General features: G+C 55.4%; 1 protein-coding gene across 1 annotated transcript in view; it reads left to right on the forward strand.

The window, feature by feature from the left end:
- The first annotated feature begins 433 nt into the window (after positions 1-433).
- The window catches only part of RAI1 (retinoic acid induced 1), a 77449-nt gene continuing 51205 nt past the window's right edge, over positions 434-26677 (forward strand). Inside the window, exon 1 of the mRNA XM_074596957.1 lies at positions 434-620. The gene's annotated coding sequence lies outside the window, so the exon portion shown is untranslated. The remainder of the gene's footprint in view (positions 621-26677) is intronic.

Consider the following 26677-nt stretch of genomic DNA (forward strand, 5'->3'; position numbering starts at 1 on the left):
CAGAGACAGACCCAAATCCAAATCCAGACGCGGACCCAGATCCAAATCCGGATCTAAGCCCTGACCCCGGATCCGGTGCGCGGTCCCCCGTGCACAGCGCCCAGCGCCCGGGTCTTCCCCCCCGCCTCGCCGCGCAGCCCCCGGTGCCCGGCACCATTCCCCGGCGGGTGCTGCCCTGCGGGGTGCCCCGCACCCCGTACCCGTGCTCGCCGTCCAGTGCCCGGTACCCGGTGCCCAGTAGCTGCCGTACAATGCCCAGCAACCGCTGCCCGGTGCGGAGTCCCGGTGTCCCGTGCGGCGCCCGGTCCCCGCTGCGCCCACCAGCCCCCGCTGCTCCCGGCGGCGCGCGCTGACGGCTTACCGGCGGCGCGCGGGGCGGCCGGCAGGTGTCGCCGCCGTCGCGGGCAGGGCGGCGGGCGCGCGTGCACTTCCGACGGCGCTCGGTCATGCCCCCGACTTTCCTCCCCTCCCTCCCGGCGCCGCGCGGGGCTCCCGCCCGCTGACACCGCCGAGGCGGCTCGAACGGCGCGGCGGAGAGCGGCGCGGCCGCCCGGGGATGGCCGCCGGGGCCGCCCCCGCCCAGCGCCGCCGCTGAGACCCAGCGGGGCACGGCCCGCCAGGTAAGAAGGCTCCGGTTACGGCTCCGGGCGGGCCCCGGGGGAGGCCGGCGGCCCCGGGGAGGACTGGGGAGGACGGGGGGCGGGGGGGGGGGTGACAGCCGTTGTCTGGCGGGGGGAGCGGGGCGGGCTGCCGGCGCGCGGGGTTGGGGGGGGAAGCCCTGCCCGCCGCCCCGCGTTACCGCCCAGCTCGTTTCGCCTCGCAACGGCGGCTGCAGCCGCGGCTCCCGCCGGGCCCGCTGCATTCCCGCTGCCGCTGGAGCGGCGGTGGCACCGCGTCCCCCGCCGCGCCGCCGGCATCTTCCCTTCCCTTCCCTTCCCTTCCCTTCCCTTCCCTTCCCTTCCCTTCCCTTCCCTTCCCTTCCCTTCCCTTCCCTTCCCTTCCCTTCCCTTCCCTTCCCTTCCCTTCCCTTCCCTTCCGATTCCCGCTGCCCAGCGCTTCGTTCCGCCCGCGCTCCCATTTGCAACCGCAGCCCGTTCCGGCCCCCGCCACGACCCCCCACCGCCTCGACCCCCCCCGCCCTCGATATCCTCCCCCCAAGCGCGAGCCTGACCCGAGCTCTGTGACGTCACGGGGGGGGGGGGGGGGACGACGGGGACAGCGAGGGGCTCCCCGGCCCCGCGGGTGGCCGCGGTGCTCCCGGCTGGCAGCGCGGGGATGCGGAGGGGGAAACTTGGTGCATCTGGAAGCCCCCCCGGGAGCCCCATCTTCCCCCCCCCCCCCCCCGCCCCTTCTGCTGCAGCTGCTTTTAAGCTGCTAAATTCCAGCTAAATTCCAGTGTGTGTGTGTGTCCCCCTTCCCACCCACCCCCTGGAAACGTGCAGCTGGAACAGTGCAGGGTGGTGCTCCCATGGCCGGGGATCCCAAGGGAGATGCATCCCCCAGCCCAGGGGTCAGCATCCCGAGGGCTCTCCGGCCGGTGGCGAAGCGTCGCGGCTGACGTCGCAGACCTGCCGGAGGTTTTCATTGACGTCAGAGCGGGGAGCTGCTGGGGTGCGCGTTCGTTCCCCGCCGCCTTTGATGGAGCGCGATGCCCTCCCTTAGACGTGAGCAAATTTGGCTTTGCAAAAAGCTCTTGTGGCCACTGGGTTCCTGCCCGCTCTCCCCTTGGCTGCAAGCGGTGCCCGGGCTGGCTGCCCTCAGGTGACCTCCCAAAGTGATGTTTTGGAGGAACAAAAACAATAGTGGGGGTTTTTGCATGGGAGAGCGCTCCTGGGGCCCTATGCAAGCAGAGGGAAGGCATCGCTGGTGGTGCCACCACCTCCTGAGGGCTCCTCCAGCTGCCCCAGCTTGTGGGCATCACCGGAGCTTCCTTGAGGGTCCAGAAATGGTTTTCTGCTGGCTGCTGGGACTTAGCAGGGCACTCCTACCCCACAGCTGCCTTCCCCGGGGTGGCAGCTTGTGTTCTCCAGGTGGGGTGAGCTCTGGGTGGTGGCTCTGTGGATGTGGGTGCTGTCACCCATGCGTGGGTGGGGGGACCTGCGGGGGGTGAGGTGGAGGATGGCTGTGCTGTACAGTCAGGTGCACAGCCGGTGCTGAGACCGCATCTCCTGGTGTCTGTCACTGCCTGATGAAAATGGACCTCCAGCTGCTGGGGGATGGAGTGGAGAAGGATGGGAAGGAGCCAAGGGAGATGGAGAAAAGGACACGTTCCCCCTGAGCGCTCTTCCCTCCCCGTTCCCTGCGGGATTGAGGTGTGCCTTGAGGCATGGCAAGAGGCATGGTGGTTGAAGGGTTCAGCGGGGATCTGCATGTGGGGCTTGGAGCCCGGGGGCTGGGGCCACCCTGAGCAGCAGCTCTGCAGCCCGGGGCCGGGAGCTGTGTGAAGTTCAAGGCAGGAAGTGAGAAATAAAAAGAACATAATAAAAAAAAAATAAAAAAAAAATAACCACGACTGGTAGAAACTGCCCGGGGAGATTTAGGGAAGCGGCACGGCTGTGCCGTGCAGTTCAGAAGAAGCGTGCGTCCTCGTCTGAGGAGGAGCTGCCCGTGCCGGGGACCGCAGACCCACCTCTCCTCTCCCGGCTCTGTCTCCTCTGGAAGCCCCAGGGAACAATTGCATACAGAGTGCTTCGTTTCAGAGCCGCCACAGTCATTTCAGAGACCTTTTAGGCAGGAAAAGTGCTCTGTAGCGTGTAATTTGAAGGCTCTGCTCTGAACCTTCACTGTCGCTCTGCTAAATGATCCTCTGCTCTTCCAAACCTTTGCTGCCTGGAAACCAGCGGCGGTGACCTGGTTCCTGGCCTCGCTCGGTCCCCGCTCTCCCTTCGGCCCTGTGTGAAGGTGAGGGGAGTCGCGGGTTGCAAGGAGCAGCCCGGGGTGTTTCTCTGTCTTGCACGGGGCTTCTCAGACGTCAGAGTCCTGTGAGATTTCAGCCAGTCTTAATCATCTCTCGCCTCTGCCTGAGCTGCAGAGGTTGTCACAGCTCGCTAAGGATTTTCCAGCCCGGAGGGTTGAGCCTTGTGAGGGCTCTGCAGGAAAATCTAAGCACCCCAAGTGTTTTCCCCCAAAATGGGGGACCAGCGGAATTATTTTCTGTAGCATCCCTCAGGCTTGGCAGCTCGCGGCGGGGAAGGACGGTTTGTTCTGCCATCAGAGGAAACGGCACAACTTTGGTTTAACTGATGGAGTCACGCCGCAGCCTCGCCGGGGGCACGGTGAGCTGAGCCCGGAGGTGACGGGCCATCAGGGAGCGTGATATTGCCAGGGGTTTCCTCACCCTCGTCTCTCCTCTCCTGCCCATCCCAGCGCGAGTTGCCCTAAAACTTTTTGTCGGTTGGAGGCACACCTGCAGGAACAGAGTGAGCTGTGGGTTTCCTCTCGCCGCGGGCGCTGCCTGCGCTGCCAGATGCAGGCAGGGTTTGAGTTCCCGGCAGCCGGGGTGCGCAGACAGCATCGCTGTGGGGCACAGGCAAAGGGAAAAGGATGGGGAGAAGGAGAAACATTTGCACTTGAAGGGTTCAGCTGTCATCCCTCAGCCTGTTCCCAAATGGTCCAGTCCCGTGCTGTGGCACAGGGCTGAGCGCCGGGCTAGCGCGGCTAGTGCTAGCACGTCTCCTCTTGCCTCGGCGGCTTCGCTCTGCTTTGGATTCGCTCCTGGTTTCTGCCGAGGCAGTCCCGGTGGCGGCGGATTTATGCACGTCACTGAATCAGACACGCGGCCAGGGCAGGAGGAAACTGTCCTGAGTCTGTCCTCAGGCCGTGCCTGGTGGATACCTGGGTCTAACATGCTCTTAAAAACCGCGGGTGCTGGGGAACCCACCCAGTCCCCGGGCGATGGCTGCCACTCACTAATGACAGACTTCCAGCAATGCAATTTGGCTTCCGCTCGCATCCTATCCCCTGCAGCAGGGCACGAGGCAGAGGAAAGGCAGTTTCCCTTCTTCACCTCTCAGAGGGATGCTCCACAGCTACAGCCCTTCCGAAGGCTGGGCAGGATGCATCCTAGCTGGGATGGAGCAGGCAGACCCATGCCAGCATCCTGTCCCACCGCCCACTTGGAAATGCGCTGAAAATCCACCTGCTCGGCATGGTGTGGATTTGGGATTTCCCCCAGAAGGGCTTGTACAGCTGCTCGAGGCCAGCAGCAGCAAGGCTGTCACCCCGATGAGGAGGAGGAGGAGGGAGGCAGGTGCAGGCTCTGGGGAACCGGCATCTTCGCCAAGTGCAAAGAAGTGGCTCCAAGCAGCGGTCGCCACCTGCCCTCGCCATCACCCAGCCGGTGAAAACTACACGTCCTAGCAAGCCGAGGGCCACCGCCAGCTGTGCAAGATGGCGAGTGGCTTCCTAGGGCTGGCGGTCACCCCCGGCGGGAGGGTGGGCATCGCTTTGGTGGGGGAAGGCGGCCGCTTGGTTTTTGCTTCAGTTGCACGGCCTAGTTTCGAGAGCTGGAATATGCTCAAAGATGGGCTTTCTGAGTTGCTTTTTTTGGTTTTGTTTTGTTTTAAATGACAGCATTTCCCCTTTAAATTTACATCTCTAGCTGGGGAACACAGAGCCTGGTGAGAGAGGGAGTGTGAGACTTTTATAAAAAGAACGAGTCGGGTTTTATTATCCCTTTGAGACGAGCAGGGAAAATCTATACTGAAGGCATGAAATAGCAATAAAAATGGACTTTTTGCCAAAGCGAAATTAATTGAGTGAATCTCAGTCCTCAAGCCTGAGCTCTGAGAGGCTTATGAGTTGGATATGAACCACGCTGCCCCCTTCCAGGCTCTCTTCCCCCCCCAGGAGGGGAGGCAAAACCTCACGCCGGTCCTCAGCACCGAAGAACGACGCGCGATGTGACCAGCGCACAGGAGCAAAGGACTCGTGGTTGGGACACAGGCATCCCCACCGCTTGCGAGGCTGGGGTTGCCTCCAGCCCTGGTGGTCGCCGGAACAAGGACCTTCTCCAGGTCCATTGGCTTGGGGACCCTCTCTGATGGCGTGAATACGATGCTGACGATCGTTCGGTGCTCACTGCTCCAGTGTTTCCGCTCTTCACCATCATCATCAGTCATGGCGTCCCACCTGGATTGCGGATTTGGGGGAGCCCAAGAGAAAGGAAGAAGGTTGGACACAAGCTCCTTGAACCCACTCTGGAAGCCAGGAGAAGAACCTCCTGTCTTATTCTGGCCTGGGCTTGCTCTTATTGACCGTTTTCCTCCCTCGTTTTTGCTTCCTGCTCCTGCCCCACGCTGGGGTCTGGCTCTCCAAGACGCTTTCTGGGCAAAACCTTCACAGAAAAGGAAAACCCCCTCCTGGTTTTTGTTCATCTGGATGTATGCGTGTGGTGGCACCAGCTTCGCTCTCCCCTTCTTCCGCGGGGGAGGATGGCAGGAGGAGCTGCTGGACAGAGCGGTGAGGGGACAGCTGGATTCTTTTCAGCAGATGGTGCAAAGAGGACGAAGCTGCGTAAACCTCCCGAGTCCACCAGAGAGACAGAGATTAAATAGTGAGAGGGCTGAGAGGCAGCTCCAGGCGGGAGAAGGAAGGAGAAAAAAGGAAAATGGGGGTGGAAATAGGATTGGAGAGTGGAACTGGGGAGAAGAGTGTTGGTTTGAACAGGAATCTCCTCCCACTTGATGTCTCCCCTCCAATTCGGAGGGCCTGGATTCAGTGCCATAAAAATATAGCCCTTTTCAATCCCTTATCTTGCAGGAGCAGAAACAATTGGCCTGCAAAGAAGGAGAAAACAATCTGTTTGACTGACAAACAAAAACACATTTCTGTACAAAAGGAGGAGGAGGAAGAGGCAGCTGTCTGGCTGCTGCTTCGGCTTTTTTCCTTTCCCCTCCCTCTCCTGTCCCCTCGCTGATGGTGTCGGAGCGGAGCTGCTACCCTTGCCAGCAAAACACCCGCCGTTCTGACTGGCTGGGTTCAATGTCAGGCTCCTGCAGCAAATGTCATTGTCCGCCCCGCTGCCACCAGCCGCGGCGGAGATGCACAAGCCCTGCCACGGTGCCCTCCTGGGGACGGTGCGGTGAAAGGTGGTACCCTGAGCATCAGTGGGGCAGAGCCCGGCTGCTGGGAGAGGCGCCCGTTGGGTTGCCAGAGACGGAAACCGATGCTCGAGAGAGAGGGACCGAGGCTGGTGGCTTGTGGTGGATGAGCTGGGGACAGAGGGGACGCAGGAGATCCTCTGTCAGAGGACCTTGGGGAAGTTCAGCCGTGTTGTGGGGGATACGCTGATATCGCAGCACATGGGCAGCATCATTGGAGCACCCAAGTGCTGCGGCTGGAGATACTGCTGGAGCCTGGGCCATCACCAGAGTCAGCTCTGTGCCTTGGTTTCCCCGCCTGCGAAGTCAGCAAGATGCCGTAAGAGAGCTGGGGCAGAGAAGTACCCTGTGCACCTTAAGTCGTTATCCCAGCAAGTTGTTATCCCAACAAATCGTTATCCCTAAAAAATCATTACGGCAACCGCCGTACTAGCCAAATTGGTGCTGTGGGGAATCCGTTGGACAGGCAGGAGCAGAACCCGTGGGATCTCGGCAGTTCTCTGTCTTTCCAGAACAAACTCCTCACTTGGAGGCTTTTATAAAAGAAAGAGCAACTGATTTTTCTCCGTGCTATTCCCCGACCAGGAGTAGCAGCAGCAGTTTCCTGCTTGGAACGGCCTTCCGAGGGGACTCTGCTCTACGGGGACACGTGAAGCAAACACCCACGCTCCGAAAACAGCCAAACGCAATACCCAGCGCCTGCCTGAACCTGGAAAAGCAGGAGGCTGGAGCAGGGCGATCTCTGCAGGGGCTGGTTAGTGCTGCTGCAGAGGGGATTTGTGGTAAATAAAGGGGCACAAGAATAAAAACCCTGAAGCCACTAGGACGGTTTTAATTGCTTTTGATCCAGGTTGCTGGTGACCTGCTGGAGTCCACTGGAAAGACCATCCTGCACTGGTGGATGGTTCATTTTTTTTCCTTTTTTTTTTTTTTTTTTTTTTTTTTTAAGGAGCTGTTTCACTCGGCAGCCAAGTAGCAAAATAACATGTAAGAAATCACAGATTCCAGGTGAGTTAATAACAAATAATGACTCTCAGTTCCTGAGTGGTTCTCTCGATGCCTCAGTCCAGGCCTATAACAGCCAGGTTTTCCTGTGCATACGCAGCCAGGCTTGTTGAAATGCTGGTACAAATTGATAGAGGCATCCTGAATTCAAGTGAATTCAAGAGATCCAGCCATTGCTTTCTTCAAGTACCACAACAGAAGCTTTGGGGAATATTTGACCTGAAACGTTAGAAGAACTTGATTCCTTTTTTTTGTTGTGTTTTTTTTTTTTTTATAATTCTTCCACCTAAAATGCAGAATCTTCTGCGTTTTCCTTTCCTCTTTCATTACAAAGGAAGATGAGAGGAACCATCTCTCCGCACGCCAAAAACTGCAGGCAGAAGAAGATACGAAAGACGACTGGACTCCTTTTACAACTTTGGCGTTTGACTTTTCCTCCCCAGAAGGGGAAGATGCATTGTCAGCCTGTCTTGTGATCGGGCTGTAACCTTTTGTTACCCTGATAAACGTCAGCTGACCAGGCTGGGATGTAAAAAAGCTTCATCTCTACCAGACCGTTGCTGCGCTGCCTCGCACACGGTATTCGGGCAGGAAGAGGCCCAGCGGCTCCCCGCCTGAGCGGTGCTTGCAGACTTTGCCCGGCGCAGGGGCAGCTGCGTCCTCCGCAGGGAAAAGCGCAGGCAGTGAGTGGGAGAGCGGGTTTTGCCCATGCTGAAGCCGGTGGCAGCACCCTTCAGGGACGGCGGTATCCAGCATGCGGTGATTCAGCCTGGGACAAAGGGGTCTTCGCTGGGACGGGTGGTCTGCAGAGAGTCTGTACATCAGGGAGGAAAAAAACAGCGTTATTGAAATGGCGTGGCTGGACCCGACCATCAATGCTGCTTGGGCGCACTTGTTCCCTTCTATTTCAGTAGTGTCATGATAGTGCTACGTCCTCTGCAGCCACCTGCCCAGCTTCTCCATGCTGGCATCTTCTCCCAGCTTCTCCATGCCCCTCTGTGGCCCCTCAAGGTCCTCCAGCACCCTCTCTCCTTTACTTACTCCTGTCCCCCAAAGTCTCCCTGCCTTCTCCCTTCAGCTCCTCCCTCTCAGCTGAACCCTGTTGGCAGAAAAGCAAATTTGGTGAGGGTTTGGCCTCCATGCTCAGTGTCAGTAGATGTAATGCAAAGCTGATGCTGCAAAGTAAATCTAACGAGGATATGGAGTTTGGCTGCTGGGCAAGAAAGACCGTTCAGGTCTTAGCAGATGCCTGCTTCTCTGGTCCTGCACGCTCTGAGCATCAACGGTGGCCATGGGAGCAGCTCTCAGGGTGAAGTCAGAGTTTGGCTCAGCCCAGGGCTTGAGGAGAGGTGGCTGAGACAGAGCAGGACCTGGTGAAGCCCCAGCTCTCGGCTTCAGACCCTGCAGATGTCTGGATGCTCGCAGTCTCCGGCTGGCGGGACGGCATTTCCCATTGCAGAGCCAGCATTTGGTGAAGCAGCATCCACCCGTCTTTTATCCAGACCTCCCTGGAGCCTCTCCTTTCCCTGCTGCTGCCCTACTTGGCGGCCATGCGCACAGGAGGGGAGCGGGCATCTCCCACCCCTTCTGCCAGTCGCAGTCACACGGTCCCGAAGCTCGTCCTCGATGTTACTCTGTACTAGCGCCTCTTGGGATTTGGCCAGCGTGTGTCCGGGCTGCGAGCCTCTTCCTCTACAGCTGCCCTCCACTCGGCTGCGTCACCCAGAGCATCCCTTCCTCCCGCCCGGGGTTGCTTTGCACATCCCGTTTCCCGAGTTATTTTGCCCTGATTTATACTGGGTCACGGGCATGTGGGTCCCTTACTTGGCGGTGGTAGCACAACCTCTTCGATTAGGTGTATTTCCAAGCATGACTTCCATCTGTCCGTCAGTCGCTATAGCTAATTTCTGCAGCATTTACAGCCATACAGGGGCATCGTTCAAATATAATAATCGCTGATGGTGGTAGAATGGTGATAAATGATCTGTTCCACACATTTCACCTCTTTTCTATTCACAAATTATTCGTGATTTTTTGTAGTTGCATTAAGTATTCAAAGTGACTGCGATTTTCCCCATCGTATTCATTATTCAAAATTGTTCTCCAGATAATTTCTGCAAATAATTCGCGGTCTCCGCTCTTTTGTGAATACTCAGTCTCAAGAATGAGAGTTGTTTTAATTGGGATCTTACATCACATGATGGATTTCGGCTTCCTGATTGGGTAGGCTTAATTTTTAGACATGAGGTTTGGGGAGGGAACTGTTGCAATTAAGAATTTGAAATTCACTTTCTTCCAATATCTTCGGTTGCCGCTTAAAATTAACAGTCTGTCTTGTCTTTTTTTTTTTTTTTTTTTTTTTCCCCTTCCTGGCCAAAAATCCCTGCCGGTAACTTGTTGGCAAGAAACACTTGGAGAATATAAACAAAAAGGTGGCACCAAAACAGCTAAATTTAACATATCTAAAAACTGGAGTGATGATTCACGGTGGTTTGTTTTGTATTATTCACCTCGCTCTGGTAAAAATAATGATCAAAATAATTTAGAAGCATACAAAGTCACATAGCGAGGGGACATTTATAGCACTGGGTTTCATAAAATCTTCCATCGATGGCTCTCTGCGTGCCTGAGAAACATCCTGTGGGCTGGCCGGCGTGCGGTGGTGAGGTGGTACCCTGGCCCTGCTCGGCGCTCCGAGGCTGCTGCCGGCTCGGTGGAGGCGGAGGGAAGGGACGCGGAACCAGCCTGGCTCCGTGTCCAGCCTTGATCCGCACCCGCAGCAGACAAGGCTCCGGTTGTCTCACGCAGAGCTTGACTCCAGGCAGAGGGTGACCGTAAGTGACTTGCCCAAGGTCGCACTCCCAGCTCCCTGGTTCAGCTGGAAATAGCTCCAAGGGCTCCTGATTCCCCCCGCTGCCCCCCAGCAGCCCCCCTCCCGCCGCGGGGCGAGACGGAAAGGTGCAGAGTTCAGATGTTTTCTCTAACCCGCAGTCTGGCTCCTGCCACCTCTCGTAAAACCTCCTTGGCTCTGTTTTCTGTCCCCTGCCATCGGGCTGAGTCAATGGGGCCCCACCCGTGTCCCCCCCGCTTTATAGCACTGGCTCCCGTGGCATATTTATGCCTCCGAAGTGGAGCGTTGCGCCGGCGTTCCTGTTCGTGTGGCACCCGCACACCCCGGCTGCTCGCTTCCACCAGCTGCTGCTGCCGATTTCCCTTAAAAATAAAACCCCTCTAAAGGTACAGCAGGGACACCTTAAATGCAGAGCTGTGGCGTGCAGTTAATCATATCCTCTTAACGGGTTTATTCGCTCATTAAATATTTAAGACTCGTTTCTCTTTATCAATAGTGTGGAGGCGTGCAGGCCCCGGTGCAAAGATTTATGCACACAATAGGATCGGTGCATTTAGATTTGTTTGAAGGGATCCGAGAGCCATTTAAAACTCGACCGAGGGGGACGGTTTCTGCTGCTGCTGTTTTCCTCCGGTGAGGTTTCTGCCTCCTGGCTGCGGCTGGGAGGCGGCAGGAGGGGAGGTCGGGGGGCGCGGGCTGACGGCTGCCTCCGATACTCCCCTGGTTGCTTTTGAAGTAGCTGTGCCCCTGTTTTCAGGGCTGCAGAGGTCTCGGAGGGGGTCTGCTCGTGCCTGGCATGAGGGTCCTGTAGTGGTAAGGATGGTCCATGGGAAACGCGGCGCGTGGAGGCAGGACCCGGTGCTGGGAGCGTGGTTGGGGAAGCAGTGTTTTGATCCCCACTTCCCACTGCTGTCTCTGGGAAGAGCTTTGCCGCTGTGGCTCAGATGTGAATTCCAGCTCGTCTGGTGTCGTTCGGGAGCTGTCACGCAGGTGCAACATCTGTTGTTCTCCTGTTATTACCTGGGGTCTGCTCTTCACGCAGGTGTAAGAGCGGTGGTGGCCTTTTTGGTTCATAGGATGGGCTGTGGCGGGGAACCAAACCCACACCATCACCTTCATCCTGCCTCCCCATCCTTCCCATCGTCTAACCCGCAGCTCACCAGCCCAGACCACCATCCGGAGCATCCAGCCTTCATCCAGTACCCACCATTTCCCACTCTGCCCCATGCCTGCTCCCCAGTCCCTATGCGGGCGCTCCGTGGCTGCCAGCTGCTGCCAGCTGTGCTGCTCACCCTCGGCGTAGGGAGGCAATCCCTTGCAGTCCTGCCGGTGTGCACCCCTCTAGCACGTATGGACGCCTGTTCCCCAGGCTCCGAAGGGTGCAGGTTGCAACCTTGTGGTGGAGCGATGGGGAACCGGGGCTGAGGTGGGGCTGGGAGCCCGACTGTGCATCCGATGCAGTTGCACAATGTGACCTGTACCCGTCCTTCCACTGAGCGCCTTGCCGGAGCTTGCAGGGACAGCAGGTCCCGGCACGCAGGACTCTATCACCATCTCAGCGGCCTCTGCTTAGATCAGGAGGGAACATCTCATGCCAAGACCTGTCCTCCCCAGGCTGCAGCTTGGAGTCGGCGATGGCAGCAGCTGACGCCCAGGTTTTTTGGCCCCCCCTGGCATCCCGGCGGGTTCTTCTCGCAGCCTCGCGTGCAGCCAGACACGTTTGTCCCAAAAACTCTTCTCTGGGAGGTGCTGGGGTGGATGGGGCGGGCGAGGGGGTGCAGTGGCCATAGGCAAAGCTGGCAGCTCCCTCCTGGGGGTGTGAGAAATACCCCGGCTGGCTTATTGTCAGCCCAGAGCATGGCAAGAGCGTGCATGCGTCAGATATTTACCCAAACCTCTCCTGCTTTGCAACGTGCCCACCGAAAAAAAAGGATCTGACAGCAATAAAACTGTCGGGCGGCTGCTGCGGCTGCTGCTTTTTTTTTAAAGTTCTATGATAGCTTCTCCCCCCCCTTTTTTTTAATAGCTAATGCATCTGTCACTACTTTCCTAATGAGCTTTCCGAAAGGGCCTTGGGGACCTCTACCTATCCATGTGGGTTTGGATAGGAGCTTACTCCGGGGAGGCAGAGAGAATTCAGCTCCCTTTTTCACCCCCGTCTTCTCCCCATCGCCCTCCCAAACTCCTCTCCGAGGGCAGGTTGTCCAGAGGGAGGGGAAGACAGCAATATCTCGGCACTCGGCGAGCTGGCGTGCACCCCCTGCAATCACAGCCAATAATGACAAAAAGACGGGGCTGCTGCCAGAGATAGAGAGCTGAGCTCCAAGCGTTACAGCAATGTCACAGCCTTGGGACTGCTGCTGGCTGCTACTGGAAAGAAATTTCCTCACAACAGGCAGAGTTATAGGAAGGAGCCATTGATTGCATTAAAAAACACCCTCCCCACCTCTTTTTTTTGGCATGGATTTTCAAGGCTTTTTTTTTTTTTTTTTTTTCTTTTTTCCCCTCTCCTTTCCCCCCCACCCCCTCCCCGTCCTCTCCATTTGCCATTGAAGTTGCGTTCAATAAAACCCATCGCCCGAGAGCGTCTGTTCGCATGTTCTCAGCAGTACAATGGGCAGAGGACTGCAGTGTGCAGAGGCTCAGCCAGCCTCACGCAGACAATGAGGGGGTGGGAGTGGGGCTGAGGCCGAGGGCCGGGGGGGGGGGGGGCTTTTATTTTATTTTATTTTATTTTTCCCCCACCTGCTGGCCCCCACTACTAATTGTAATCACAAAAGGCAAATGGGAAGGGACTGGGGGAGCAAGGCTGTGGTTCACTGGGGTCATGGTCTCCATCAGTCATTCTCCCAGCCTGTTGCTGGGTAAAAGCCCGGCTTCTTGGTTTATCAAAACGACTGCGCAGTAAAAGCCTCTTCGCCCCCCGAAAAAAAAAGGAAAAAAAAAAAAAAAAGCTGTTTCAACTGACTCAAAAAGCATGAACTTCCCATTGCTGTCCATGGGAGACTTTCCATTGGCTTCTCTAGGCGCAGAAGGGAAAACAGAGGGTTTGGTGACTCAGGCACAAACCTGGGATCTCTTCTTCTCTCTGATGCTGTTGGCAAATCGTTTCGGGCCCGATTCAGCAAGGATTCAGCAAGGGGCCAAATGATGCCGTCCCTGTGCCGTTCGATAGGGCACGAGAGGATGCTCCGCTTGGCAGGACTGAATCTCTGCCTGCGCTGTGCCCGAGTTCCCCTCAGCCGTGAAATGTAACGGTGCTAACCCTACGTTGCACAACGGTGGAGAGCTAATAACTATTAACGCCAGGGAGATGCTTCCAGATCTCTAGATAAGAGGTGCTCAAGGAGGGAAAATTATTATCAACGTGGGCCAAATAGCTACAGGGGATTCGAAATCTGTTTGTATTTGTAGGATGTAACCGCTAAGGAGGGAGAGACTGGGACAATGGAGCATGCACAGCACTAATGGAATGAGCGTAGGAAAGAGGATATCTCTGGAGACCCTTAGAAACCATTTCCCAGTGGTAAGATCTGCTTGGGTTGTTTGTTCTTCTTCCCAGATGAGAGCTGCAGCCGTGGACGCTTTTATCACTTAGGAACTGGACTAGACGGAGGGCCAGAGAGCCTACTGTAGGGATGAGCCTGCGTGGCTCTCCGGTGGGTGGGTCTATGGATTTAACAGGTCTCAGCTTCCATTTCTATCTTTCAGAGCTGCCCTTTATAACACAGGAATCTGGCCTGGACGTTTCAGACCTGTTTTTCAAGTTTGTGGGATGCAGGTTTGGCCTCCGGTAGAGATGCGAGGGCATGACTCGGGCATCTTGAGGCTGCAGCTGCAGCAGAAGGGTTGTTCAGGGTGGGCACATCCCCATCCCATCCCGGGATGGAGCCTTGGGATACAGTTTGGGCAGAGGCGTGGATTTGGAACAGCCCCATGGTAGCACGTAAGCGTGGTGATTTCTTGAAGCCATTTCACTCGGAGATTCGCTTTTTCCAGCTGATTCACGTTCCCGGTGCAAGCCCATTTCTTGCCGTGCTGACAGTAAAGCTCACTGAGGCTCTGCATCCGAATGCGCCGTGGTCCATGCCGGAGTCTCCTCACGGGCTCTGAGCCCGGTGGTGCCAGGAGCTGTACAAACACAGGTTGTTCCCTTGAGATTAAAACCAAGTTAGACAAGCTGGTTGTTGTGCATGGTCTGGCAATGCTGGGAGACCTGTGCGTTGCTGTGCAAAGCGTTGGGCAAGCACGTAAGAGATGGGCAGCTTCCGTCCCGGCTCCCCGGGAGCCTCCATCCATGCTTACCCACAGTGCCTCGCTCGCGGTGGCATGCACTGCTCCGAAATCGCAATGTCGCCTTTCCTTTGCGCCCTGAGATGGCCCCATTTTGTGTTACGGGGAGCCGCAGCCTTTCTCATTGAAGACCTGCAGCACACCATGCTCTTTTTTTTTTTCCTTTTTTTTTTTTTCTTCTCTCCTGGACACTTTACTTAGGTTCTTTCTTCCCTCTCATTTTCTCTACCATCAAATGAAAGCCATTCAGACCAAAACGGTTCAGTCTGCTCTTTGTGTCTGGAAAACAGAACACCAAAGACAGCTGGACCTACCCGAGATGGCCACGGCCGTGGCAACAGTGGCTCTTTGTTAGCGCTGTTGTCTCTGCCCCTATCTCCAGTGTCTGGGGCCCTGTCTCTTTAAAGCTTTAGTGTGCTGTGTCAAAGCCAACAGAGAGTTCAGCTTATTAATGGATTCGCTAGGTTAATATCCCAACAGTTTGGCTTGGGGTTTTTTTCCTCTTTTTTTTTTCTTTTTTTTTTTTTTTTTTTCCACCAGCATAATTTAGAAAAGGGAGGGGGGGGAAGGGGGAGAGAAAGATAACCCAGTCCCATTTCTGGGGAGGAGGGCACGGCATGGCTCATTGCTTTGGAGAAATGGAGCTGGAATGGTTGGTCGGGGCCAGGAGGAGGTGGTGGCCCAGCCCTTCGCCTTCCTGTCTGGATGTACATCTCTCTCTATCTCCTTCTCCTGCGGGGTTCCCTGCATCAAAGCTTCTTCCAGTTCTTATGCTAATGAGGTGCATTAATGCTTAATGACTGTGAACAGGCTTGTTTAATTGCACCTATCTGAGCAGGAGGCACGTTGCTGTATAAGAGGGAACGACCATGTAAGCAGCTGCATGCCCTCCTGGACAGTCTTAATTACATGTAAAACTGATGTGATCTAAACCACCAGGCTGGTGATTAGTTTAGTGAGGCAGGTGGTACTTTGCAATTCAGTGCCTCAGAAACTCTAGAGCAAGTGAGATCAGATTCTTTCGTAGGCTATGGAGGATAAGGCAAGCCCTGATCATCCTTGAATTTGATGTTGGGTGGGGACAAGCACGGCATAGTAGATTAATTTAATTAATTTATTGCAGTTAGTTTGCAAAGACATTATCCGCGAGCGGCTGTGCAGAATACTGAGCAGTCCCATTAATGCAATGCTATTTTGCCTGTAAATCCTCTCCCCCCGCCCCTTACAGGAGGAATGAGCTGCGATGGTCTCAGCTTTCTGCAGTGTTATCTCGCGCTGTTTGAATACGACGGATTGTCTGAACTACAAAGGGGCCCGGCGCTAATGCAAAGCCATCCCTATTGGCACCAGACCTAGATTAATGACTCTGCATGCATCGCCTTGGCTCTAAACTGGATTTCCCTAAAGCAGCTCAGGGCGCTGCTGTCGGCGCTCCCGTATCCGTGCCTCTCGCCGGGCTGCGACTGTTGGGCTGGCGAGAGCCCCCACCCCAACCGGGAGCCCCTCGGAGCGCGCAGGCTGTTAACTAGGGGTGCACAGGTATGAAGGTACCTGTCATCGCCAGCCATCTGCTGCTAATTACCCGGCCTCGCTTCTTGCCGTTATTTGTTTTGCTTTCATTCACCGGAGGGGGGATTTTTTTTTTTTTTTTTTTTTTTAAAAAAAAAAAACAAACCCAAACCTGTTTTAGAAATCACTCAGGGGAGTGAACCGAATACAGCAGCATTTTGGGGCTGGTTGTGTTCCCGGGACAGGCATCTCCCAGCTCACCGCTGCCTGGGGGCTCTCCATAGAAGCAGCTGCGTGCCCCCATGGATGGTCTTAATTACACGTACAACTGATGCGATCTAAACCGCGTCCCCACGCCGGACCCTTCCCCTCAGCCTTCTCTCCCTCAAGCGCTTCCTCCCCGTCCCCGTCCCGTCATCTCTCCTGTCTTCCCCTCTCCCTGCCCGCCTGGGCCCCAGCGGAGGCTCTTCCTGACGTTACTCCCACAACAACCACTTCCTTCCCGTCCCGGCAGCCCCCGGCTCCGCAACCGTCCCCGGCCAGCCCCGGCCTCTCGCTATCTCCCCGAGACCCTTCTTCTGCTCCTCCACTTCCAGCCAACGCTGTTTGTTTTGTAAAAGGGCTTATCTCCAACGTGGAGGCTCTTTCTGCATGCGGTGGGAGGTGACTCACAGCCCCGCTCCTGCCATCAAAGCCCTCTCCTGGTCTCTGTGACACCCGTGGGGTTTTAGGGTTAGAAAACCACCATGTGGGACATGTTTTAGCCAACCCGCATCCCCCCAGCCCTGCCTCCCCCCAACCCTGCCGTGCCTCAGGCTTGTTGGCAGGGAGGGAGGGCCCGGCCATGGCAGCCGCCTGCTTGTGGCAGGAAGGCGGCAGGGCAGGAGGTGGGGAAGAAGCAGGCCGGGTGTGTGTCGGGGGGATGAATGCTGCGACATCTTCCTCGGCATCTTCCTCAGTGTCTTCCTCCCAGTCAGTGCGTTTCGCTCGGCCATGGCAGGGGCAGCAGCTGAGGAGAGGGGATGGCAGAGAGGAGACACAAGATGGCGGCTACTCTGAGGGGAGAACGGTACCCTGCCTGGTTTGGGGTGGGAGTTCTCCTTCCATGAGAGTGAGCCCCACTCCAAGGGGCCGCAGCTGCCCAGTTCCCCACAGGGGAAGACAGAGGCACCGCCGCCATCTGCCTTCTCCTCGCCCACCCCATCATGGCTGTTCTCCCCCTTGTCCCACCAAGGTGCGTTTTGCTGCGCCAACCCTTGGCCTTGCAATGGCCCCAAGGCAGACTTTGGGTGGAAAAGAAGAGTTTTCCTCTTGGAAAACCCATCCTGAGCACAATCCCATGGTGGCGGCACCAAGGCAGCCCTTGAGCGTCGTGGTGTTGCCACTCCCAGGGGCCCTGCCATGGCGTAACGCCGCCACACCAGGCATGGCTGCCCGCAGTACCGACCCCTCCAGTGGGCCCAGCACCCCCAAGACCCACCATCACTGTGAAAACAGAGTGTTTAGCAGAGAGACATGGCGATGGGGTGCGTCTGCCCGGGGCGGGGGGGTGCTCAGCCCTGTCTCCTCTACGGGCAAAACACCCTGGCGCCGAACCCGAGCCCGAGCGAAACCTTTTTTTAGCACTCCCCTATTTGCCAAGCGTACTTCCTTTCTTTTGATTCTTACCACCTACATACAGTCTGACTGCAACGGCAAAAAAAAAAAAAAAAAGAATTGCAACATTCAGTAGAAGGCTTTTCTGTCTAATGACGTTAAATTTATTAACCAAAACTCCAGCTGCACCAGGCTGGGATCTAATAATATTCAGGCTATGGAGACATCAAGTAGAAAGAAGCTTAAAGCCCTTTTTATTTCACAGTAAAACTGTCAGTAAATAACTGGATTGTCTTGAGACTGAGAAAATGGGGATTTATCTTCCTGAACATGAAAAGTGTGCTTATTTTTTTTTATCAGCTTCAAAAAGCCCCAGCAACCTTGATTTTCCTTCCACACCGTTCTCAGCAGCTCTGCCAAGCCCCAAAACCACACAAATCAAGAGACAGGCTCTAAAGATATTTTTAATTAAATTAATTCCTTTTCCTTCCTTCCCCATTTCTCCCTTGTCCCCTCCTCCATCCTCTCTTTCTCTCTCCCTGTGTCCCCAGCTAATGACTTCTAAGCACTGTGACATTTCAGCACTGGCTGTCACTAACACCACACCTCCGTGCTGGTTATAAATTGGGCACAGAGACATAAAATTCCCCGCAGAAGGTCCCCGTTTGATGATATTCTCCGAGGTAAATCTCCAATAGCTCCCTGTTTTCTTTAATAACGCTAATAGGCATAGATTAATTAAACTGTTATATTACTTCCTTCTTTCTACCAGCACCAGTTAGAAATCTTATTACCTGCTCCTCTCCGCTTGCCTTTTCCCCAAGGTGGTTATATTCCAACCAGTTACCAAGGTTTCTCGGAGGCTGTAGCACAAGGTGAAACGGCAGACATCGTCTCCGCGAGGCCGGATCCTGTCCCCAAGCCCTCGGCTCCGAAACCCCACCGACCTCGGCAGAGTCCGGGCGGGCATAAAGCGGGGTCAGGATGAAGCCCGGTTTGTCTGAAGAGGTTCTGTCTTGAAAGCAACAGCGGGGCTATTGTTGAGTCTGGATGCCCCCTCTAAAAGGGACCACAGCTGTAGGAAAGGGAATTGTATACATCCATCAACTCCTCCAGGGCCCCAGGATGTATTAGTTAAGATTGCGGGATAGCATGTCTCGGCTCCACTGAAGGGGTCCTTTGAATGACATGTTGGATATACTGTTGCACATCTGGCCGCTGTATTATTGAATTGCTCTACGGTTGCATTTTCCAGACCGCGGGAATGTGTTGGTCCTTGGCGGGGACGGGGGGAATGAAGGGGATGACATGTGGGAAATTAGAGGGACGCATCCCGCGGGGTGGGGTGGGTTTGGATGGAGGCTCGTGGTGGAGGCGGGGAAGGAAGGGGGGGAGCGAAGCAATGCTTTCACACAAAATGCCGTGTTGCCATTTGAAATCCACTCCAAAGCTTCCTGCTCTAATTAAATTTGTCACCATCGTTACTATAATGCCTGCCATTCCTCTGATGCTTTTTGTTCTCAGGGATCCCAAAACACGACAGAGGCGAGGGCAGAATCTCCAGGTCCTCCGTGTTTTCCTCTGCAGGAGTTTTTTTCTGAGTAAAACTGGGAAAATGCAGTTGTAGGAGCTGCTTTGGGGCAGGAGCGCGGCCACTTTTGGTTTGGGGACGCTGGAGCAAGGGACACGGAGGCCAGGAGATCTGGGCAGCTCTTGCACTCCCACATAAGGTGTCTCCCGGGACCGCTAATTTGGAGGAGTTTGGGTGAGCGCCGTGGGAAAACCCATTGCAGCCCTTCTTGGGCTGTCCCTTGGGTCATCCCGCTCTTGGCCCCTCCGGACCCACACGGGAGCCCAGCGTCCCTGTGGCCACCGCTGCCCCTCCGCTCTTGGCACCACGTGCGGCTGGCCAGCCACCGTCAGCCTGCCGTGAGGTGCCGCGTACGGCTGCTGCGCGCCGCGCTGGGGCGGGAGGAATTCACTAATTACTCGCAGCTCTTAATATGGCCCCTCAACGCTGCCAGGGTGGCGTGAAGGGCTCAGAGCAGGAGACACAACCTGCTCCATCGTGTCTTCTGTGTCAGCTCGCAGCGAACTGAATGCAAAAAGGCTGTCTGAGCCGCAAACAGCAGAGCCCTTGGAAATTTAAAGGTGCAGAGCACAGAAAACAAAGGCGAGGCGATCGCGCTGCTGAATATTCATCCCGGCGTCTGATCCTGCCAGGAGCAAAGCCCGCACAGCTCCCGTGAAAGCTGATGGGAGGGAACCTTGGTCTGAACTTCATCTTGGGCTCCAGCCCAAATCTGAGGGGGGAGGGCAAATTACTCCTTAATGCACATATATCTTAGACTAAAACCTGATAAGGGAACTCTCCTATGTTAATTTACCTGAGTTATTTACTATACTGATTGCTGAAGGTACTCTGATTAGCGCATGAAATATTTCTATACCTTCGGTCTGATTAACCCATATCTGCAAAATAAATATTTGTCTCATTATAGTTATGCGATCGTGCAATCAAAGACCCTATCATAATGGGAAAGGGAGAGAGTATCCATGTGGAAAAGGCAGGGAATGGCGACACGGAAGGAGCGGGTTTGAGAGCAGGGAGATGTAAAGCAGGGGCATAGCTGGAGGGGGAGGCTTCATGGTCACAGCCTCTGGACGAAGGGATTGAAGTGCCGGGGAGGGCACGATTCTCCTCCCATTTCACCAGTGCTAATTGGGACTAATTCCGTTTGACTCAGCAGCCTTGCGCCAGTCCCAGCGAGAGGAGGGTCAGACCTTGGGAATCACAGGGGTGAGTCCCAGCAGGCTCCCAGCCTCCAGCTTTTTTGAAACAGAAGCAGGGAGTTCCCGGCAGCGCGGTGCGTGTGCCAGTCTCCCAGACGAGCTCTTAAAATAGCCCAGCGCACCAGGCTGTGCCACCGGGGGAGCGCGCAGAGGATGAAATGTTCAGTCTTTCTGGCCCAGATCCGGGGAGAAGGTGGGGTTGGCAGCTCTCTGCCCAAGGCGAAGGTGTCTTAAAGCGTGGTCTGGGGACGAGGGCAGGCGGCACCCCATAACCGGGTGGCAGGGAGCAGAGGAGGTGGCAGCCGGCAACGCCGGCATCGCCGTGCGTGCTGGACATCCTCCCTTGGCGAGGGGAGCTGTAAGTCATCTGGAGGAGAGGATCCCCCCCCTTCCTCTGCCGTTACAGGGCTGTTTTGCATATGCTCCGTTAGGAAAAGAGAGGAGTTTTATTGTGGCTGTACAGAAGAGCTAAGTCAAGAGGCTGCTTTATGGCTCGCGGGTCCCGGCGTAGAGAGGAAAGTGTCCCAGATGCAGCATATAGTAAAGGCTGGCAGCGTCGTGCGGCACTGCTGCATCGCGGAGCGGCTGCGAGCACTGCTCTGCAAAAGAGCTGAAGTCATTTTTCTTCTAAGGGCAGGGGGTAGTGGGGAGGAAATATGAAGGCAGCCCTGTTGCTAAGGAAATCTGCTCTTTGTATGGTCGTACATTTAGGTAATGCTAATGAAAGGCCATATAGTAGCGAGGTGCAGATGTCAGCACTGTGCACTCCTGGATATTTGATTAGCATTTCTTTGACTTTGCCTCCTCTAACAGAAATACCTGAGTACACGGATATTAGGGAAATAAAATCCCCCTTCTCCTCTGCCAACAGCCCATCAGCACGCGTTACGCAGAGAAAGGAAAAGCCTTACCAAAATAAGACACTCCATAATGAATGTGTGTGTTTTTTTCCCCCCACACACACCCTGGAGAGGATGAGAGCAAACATGTGATGAGAACAGAAATAGTCACATCACTTAATGCATTGCTGGACGGTACCCAGCCGGCACAGTGATGAACCTGGCGTAAGACCCGATAGCAGCAAACCAGCATAGCATCCTATTTAATGGCCGGTGGCCCACAGATGTTTTAAACCTCGAGACTGCATCTCTCAGAGGTTTCCCTTTTGACTCGAGCATCAGCGAGCTGCTTTTGGAAGCAAAGGCTGCGGATGCTCTACCCAGGGACCCAGCGCATCCGCGGATTAGCTGGTGCCTGCGTACGTGCGTGGCGTCTGAGCCCGGATCCGGTGATCTGGCTTATGAAGTGGGAGAGGACCCCGCGCTGCTGCTACAGAGCGCCGTGTCCTGCTCTCGAGTGTCGCTGGAAGAATGAGTCAGCCGTTTTCCTTCGCGCGGGGGGTTGAGTGGATGCCCCGTCTGAGTGTCACTAATAAAAGCACCCAGAAATGTAACCGCTCTGTGCTTGCATGTCGTGCTTGCGACTGTCTTAAAGACCAGCTGCTCTGCGTGAGACTTCCAGAGAGTGAGAGTGCTTGAATGAAGCCCTTATATCTCTCTCTGTTGCATTTGCTTTTTTATTTTTTTTGCCTTTTTTTTTTATTTTTTTGCCACACAGTGCAACGTGGGCTCTGTTCCTCCTCGCCTTTTGCTCTCGCTCCCTGGGGCAGCCCGCTGTGTCTCAGAGGCAGGAGGAGTGAATCCTCCCGGGAGTCCTCCAGCTCCTGTGAGGAATGGCCCCTCGGGGGGCTAAATCCGGCCGCGGGGCGCCGAGATGGCAGAGGCGTCCGTGCGTCTCTCCTCGATGACAGCAGCGCCCGGGACGGAGGTTTGCACGCCTTGCGGTGCGGCAGCCGGGGACGCCTGCCTCCCTGCCAGCACCTGCCCCTCCCTCTCGCCGTTGTGCAACATCCCAAGGGCAATTACAGCACTGCTTACGTGGAGGAGTGATATTGGGAAAGTATTTAGTCATTTTTAACTGTTCTGCTGGTGGCTCCCCTCCCTTAAGGTGGTTCCTATTTCTTCTTCTCCCTCTCCCAGCGTATCGTGGCAGCTCCTCACGGCAGCCCCTGGCCCAGTGACCCATCTTGGGGCATCCTTGGGTACCGAGGGCTCCTCTTGGCGAGGGGGAGCCCGCGCTCCCGCAGAAGAGCCACATTCCCATCGGGCGACTCTTTTCCTTTCCTTTCCTTTCCTTTCCTTTCCTTTCCCCATCCTTCCCGTGCATACTACAGTGATACTAAAGCTTCCGCGTCGTGATGGTGATGGCAGGGGGGGTGGTTTTTAAAGCAAAAGTAAGAGGCAGGAGGATGCAGAGCTGCTTCTGCTCTCGGAGGCTTCTGGACGCTTCTCTGTCTCCATCCCCAGAGTGATTTTCCTTGGGCCCAGTTTGTAAACAAGGCAATCCGTTTTGGCAGTTTGAGCGTTACTCCACAAACACGCCGTCGGCCCCTGCCCCCACCGCCGGCTCTCTCCGCTCCTTCTCTTCCTGCTGCCGAGCTGCGCGGCGAGTGTTGGCGTGGGGCAGGGGTTATCGGGCACCCGTCCGCACGCAGGAGCGGCCTCCCAGCATCAGCAGGCGAGGAAGGCTCCAGCGGGAACTGGAGTCGAGTCTGCAACGGCCCCGTTGCTGCACTGCACGGCTCGCCCCGGTTCGGAGGGGCAGTCGCAAAATTGAGGAGCGTTCAGGGAAGTTTAGGGACACTGATGCGCTCCCAAGGAGGGATGTGGAAGAGTCCAGGTATTGTTTACCCTGGAAAGGCAGCGAAAAGAAGAGGCCGTGGTAAAAGAAGATAAGCTCACGTGCACGCAAAAACAACACTAAAAAATACGTGATTAGGGTTACAAAGTCAGGCACCGAGCGCGTAAGAAATCCCAGTATTAAAGACACCTGAGCGGCTTATGTCTGGTGGAGTGGTGTGCATTCATTAGGGCGCAGTCTTAATTCTGTGGTCATAAGCTATTTCTTCCTCAGGGGCTCTGCCTCAGGGAATGTGTGGGATGGACGGAGCTCGGTTAAAAGCAGCTCGGTGTCCCGTATGTGGCTGTTCCGCTGCTATTCCATGTGCGGCCATCAAGCAAATCCTGCTTGGAAGACCCAATTGTCTCTTCCTCCTGGACCATCCTACAGTGCGAAATGCTGCGTCTGCTCTCGCCTCTTGCTTTTCCTTCCTTTCCTCTGTCCCTTCCACCTCCACGCTGCTCGGTGGGTGACAGAGGGGATTAGTGGGACCCCCCCCAGTGATAACCCTTTTGGGGAGGGCTGGCTTTGCCCTGGGACCCTGGCCAGGAGGGAATACACTCTGCAGCTCCAGGAGGGCTGATGCAAGTGCAGCCCACATGCTTCACGCTGCCAGCATTTGATTTTTCCATCTGTTTTTTGTTTTGGTTCAGTTAAAAGCAGAGAGGAGAGGTGGATTTTGGTGTGAACCTCCTGTCTGTCTGCATGCGCCGTGTGGGACAAAGGCGGCTTATCATGGAAAGCCCCAGGAGCGCCCAGGAGTGGGCAGGGGGACTTAGCAGACATCGTTTCTGCGGAAGCTGCGGGAGAAGCGTACATTTAGGAGAAGCAGCCTTGCAGCCTGCTGTATGTATTCAACATCTGAGAGCTGAGCCAGCCAGAGCCCGGAGGGGACAGATGGAGGAATTAAGGACATCTCAGCTGGTCAGTAGGACCAAGGGATGCGTGGCGGGGAGCTGGCTCCCGTACCTGAACCACTTTGGAGACAGGGCTGGGAGTTATCACAGCTTTTCTTAGCAAGAGAGCCCTCCACCGGAATAATGTGTTGTGGACATAAAAGGAGATCTGGAGAGGGAATATTTTCACCCTGGAAGCTGCTAAGGAACTTGCATTTAGCTGCTAGCAATCTGTTTCAAGCTGGGTTTCTGTCCCAGGAAAGAGAGGGCAGAGCAGTCTCGCTGCCCTGACCAACTGTAAATTCTTTCCTGGCTTTGCTGGGAAAAAACAATGCGCTTTCAATGAAAACCTCCCAGAAATCCAGGACACGGGCATTTTATATGTCAGCCCTTTACCACTTTGGAGAGAGCAGCTAAGGAGACTGGTCAAGTAGATCCCCTGACTTTTATTTACTGACAAGTCAGTGGAGTGTCCCGTGAAGGACGGAGATGGTGCTGCCTCCCTCCCTGAGACGGGCAGGTCACGGTGACACACGCGTGACCGTGGGAGAGAGGCCAAGAAACCGTTTCTGAGAGAAGAGATCCGAGAGGGATGTGTGTAGCAGAGCACAAAACGCAAAAACCATGTTGAAACTTCGCAGTTAGATGCCTGCAGCAGCAAACCGGGGACCTTTCTATGAGGACCGATAGATTTCCCGCCTCACAGCATTTGCTTAAAAAGTATTCATAAATATACCCGCCACTGCTAACCATCCTTTTCTGCTGGGAATTGCCATTAGCAGCTAAATTCAGCGTTTTACATATAAAAAGCACTGAGACTTAATTCTGTGCGATGCTTTCTTCAAAGCCCTTGTAGAAGAGACAACTCCAAGCTGGATTTCAGCTATGAGTTACGGCGACGTGTTGGGAAGCGGGGACTGTAACGCTGCTCAACCTACGATCGCAGCACCCAGGAGGTGCGCGTGGTGTGGTCAAGACGCGATGCCACGAAGGATGGGGTGCACTCCCCGAAAACGGAGCCCTCAGCCCCGTGAGTTGCTGCAAAGGGAGGTAGCCTCCATCGAGCACGCATGAGCAGCGCTCCCTCGGAGGCCAAAAATGGCCACGTATTCCTGGATGCAGCAAGAAGCGCATCCCTGATGCTAATTATCCCGTCGCGTTGCAAATCCCTGCTGCAGCATGGAGGGCTGCGCGAGTCGTTCAACCTCTTGAACACAGAGGCTGCTTTCTCAGAAGCACCTGGGCTTTCCCAGCTGAGGTTGTACCCGTGAAATGAGCCCGGAGCAAAGGTCCCTGTGGAGCTGCTGTTTTGGAAGGGAGATGCAGTCTCATGCTCTGGTCTGCAGAGGAGTTTCCAAACACGGGGAATTAGGATGGGATTTCAGTGGAAGCAGATTATCCCGTTCCTCCCTTCTCTGAGCACATTTTTTCCTCTGAAGCAGCACATGACAGGCAGGGCGGCAGCCGCGGTGGCCGCTCCCATGTGTGGCAGAGGGGACCAAGCCAAGAGCTCCGGAGGGTTCCCTGTGATCCCAGTGAGGCTGGAGCGGGAGCAGGGATGGCAGGAGCAGGATGGAGGGGGAGCAGACGGTGGGCACGGAGCTGCGGCGTTGAACGGGCGGCACAAAGCGCTGTCAGAACAGCAGGGGCTTGCGCTGGCGACGGCTGCAAATGGAGATGGAAAGGGCTGGAGAGGAAAGGACGTGACACAGCTGGTCCCCTTCGGCTTTGATCTCGAAAGCAGAGGGGTGTTGGCCACGGAGCAGGAGGGGGGAAGAAGGGGAGTGACTCATAAAAATATTGGTCTTTCCGTGAAGATGCAGTTACCTGAGGACAGGAAGGAGGAGGGAACTTCCCTGCAAACGTGGGGGGAGCTGGAAGAAAAAGTCCCACTTGTGTAAAAATTGCCAGCCTGCTTAGGAACACAAAGCTGTTTGCTTTGGAGCCAGAGGGTTGGTTATTTGCTGTGAGTTGCTGGTTATGTGCAGAGCAGAAGGTGGTTTGTGTGCTTGTTGCTTCAGGGCAGAAAAAAAAGAGAGGGAAAAAAAAAGGAAGAGATGATTTTCTTGGAGGCCTGTGCAGCGGAGATGTCTTTGGAAGAGAAAAGAGAGATCTCTTTCCTGCTGCTGGGCAAGGGAGCGGGTCGAAGGGGATAATCCAACCCCAGGTAGTTGAGGAGAAGTCAAGCGCACCCCAGGATCTCCGTTCGGAGGCTCTGGCCACGGGAAGGCTGAGGTTTCGCCTTCCTGACCACCGTGAGGTTTGTGCTGGGGAGAGAGTTGTGGTTTACTCACAGGCACATAGATTTGCTTTGCGTCCCCGTCCCTTCCCCTGGTGAGCCGAGAGAGGTGCCCTGTCCTGCACGGGAGGACGCGAGAAGGACAGGAGGATGCGAGAAGGACAGGTGGACACAGCCGATGCCTGCCCTGCACCGAAGCAAGCTCAAACTTTCTCTTGCTGCTCCCTCCATGAGCCGTTGGGGGATTCCAGCTCGCGGAAGCCTCATAAGCAGCGTAGGACCAGCTCTAATTTTTATCCTGGAGGGAAAAATCACTGGAAATAATGCTTCATCACTCTGAAGGTCCTGACACCACCCTTAACCACCACATCACGAACCTCCTGTCGCAATTGTGATCTGCGTATGTGTCAAATCTTGCCTCGCAGATAAAAGCTGCTCCGCAGGCACCTTTTGTACTAAAATACGGAGCCTTTAAAATGTGAAAGAAACAACAAAATGTAGGACGCCACACAAAGCTGACCCACTGGGGACTGGGGGGGAAAAAAACCGCAAGAAGGAGGGCTTGACACACAAAAATTGTTTTGTTAACAAAGCATCATTGTTCCACTCTGAATCGGTTTGACTGGAGTGGTAGAAACACCCCATCTGGAGACAG

Source organism: Larus michahellis, chromosome 8, assembly GCF_964199755.1.
Source record: "Larus michahellis chromosome 8, bLarMic1.1, whole genome shotgun sequence".
Taxonomy (NCBI): Eukaryota; Metazoa; Chordata; class Aves; order Charadriiformes; family Laridae; genus Larus; species Larus michahellis.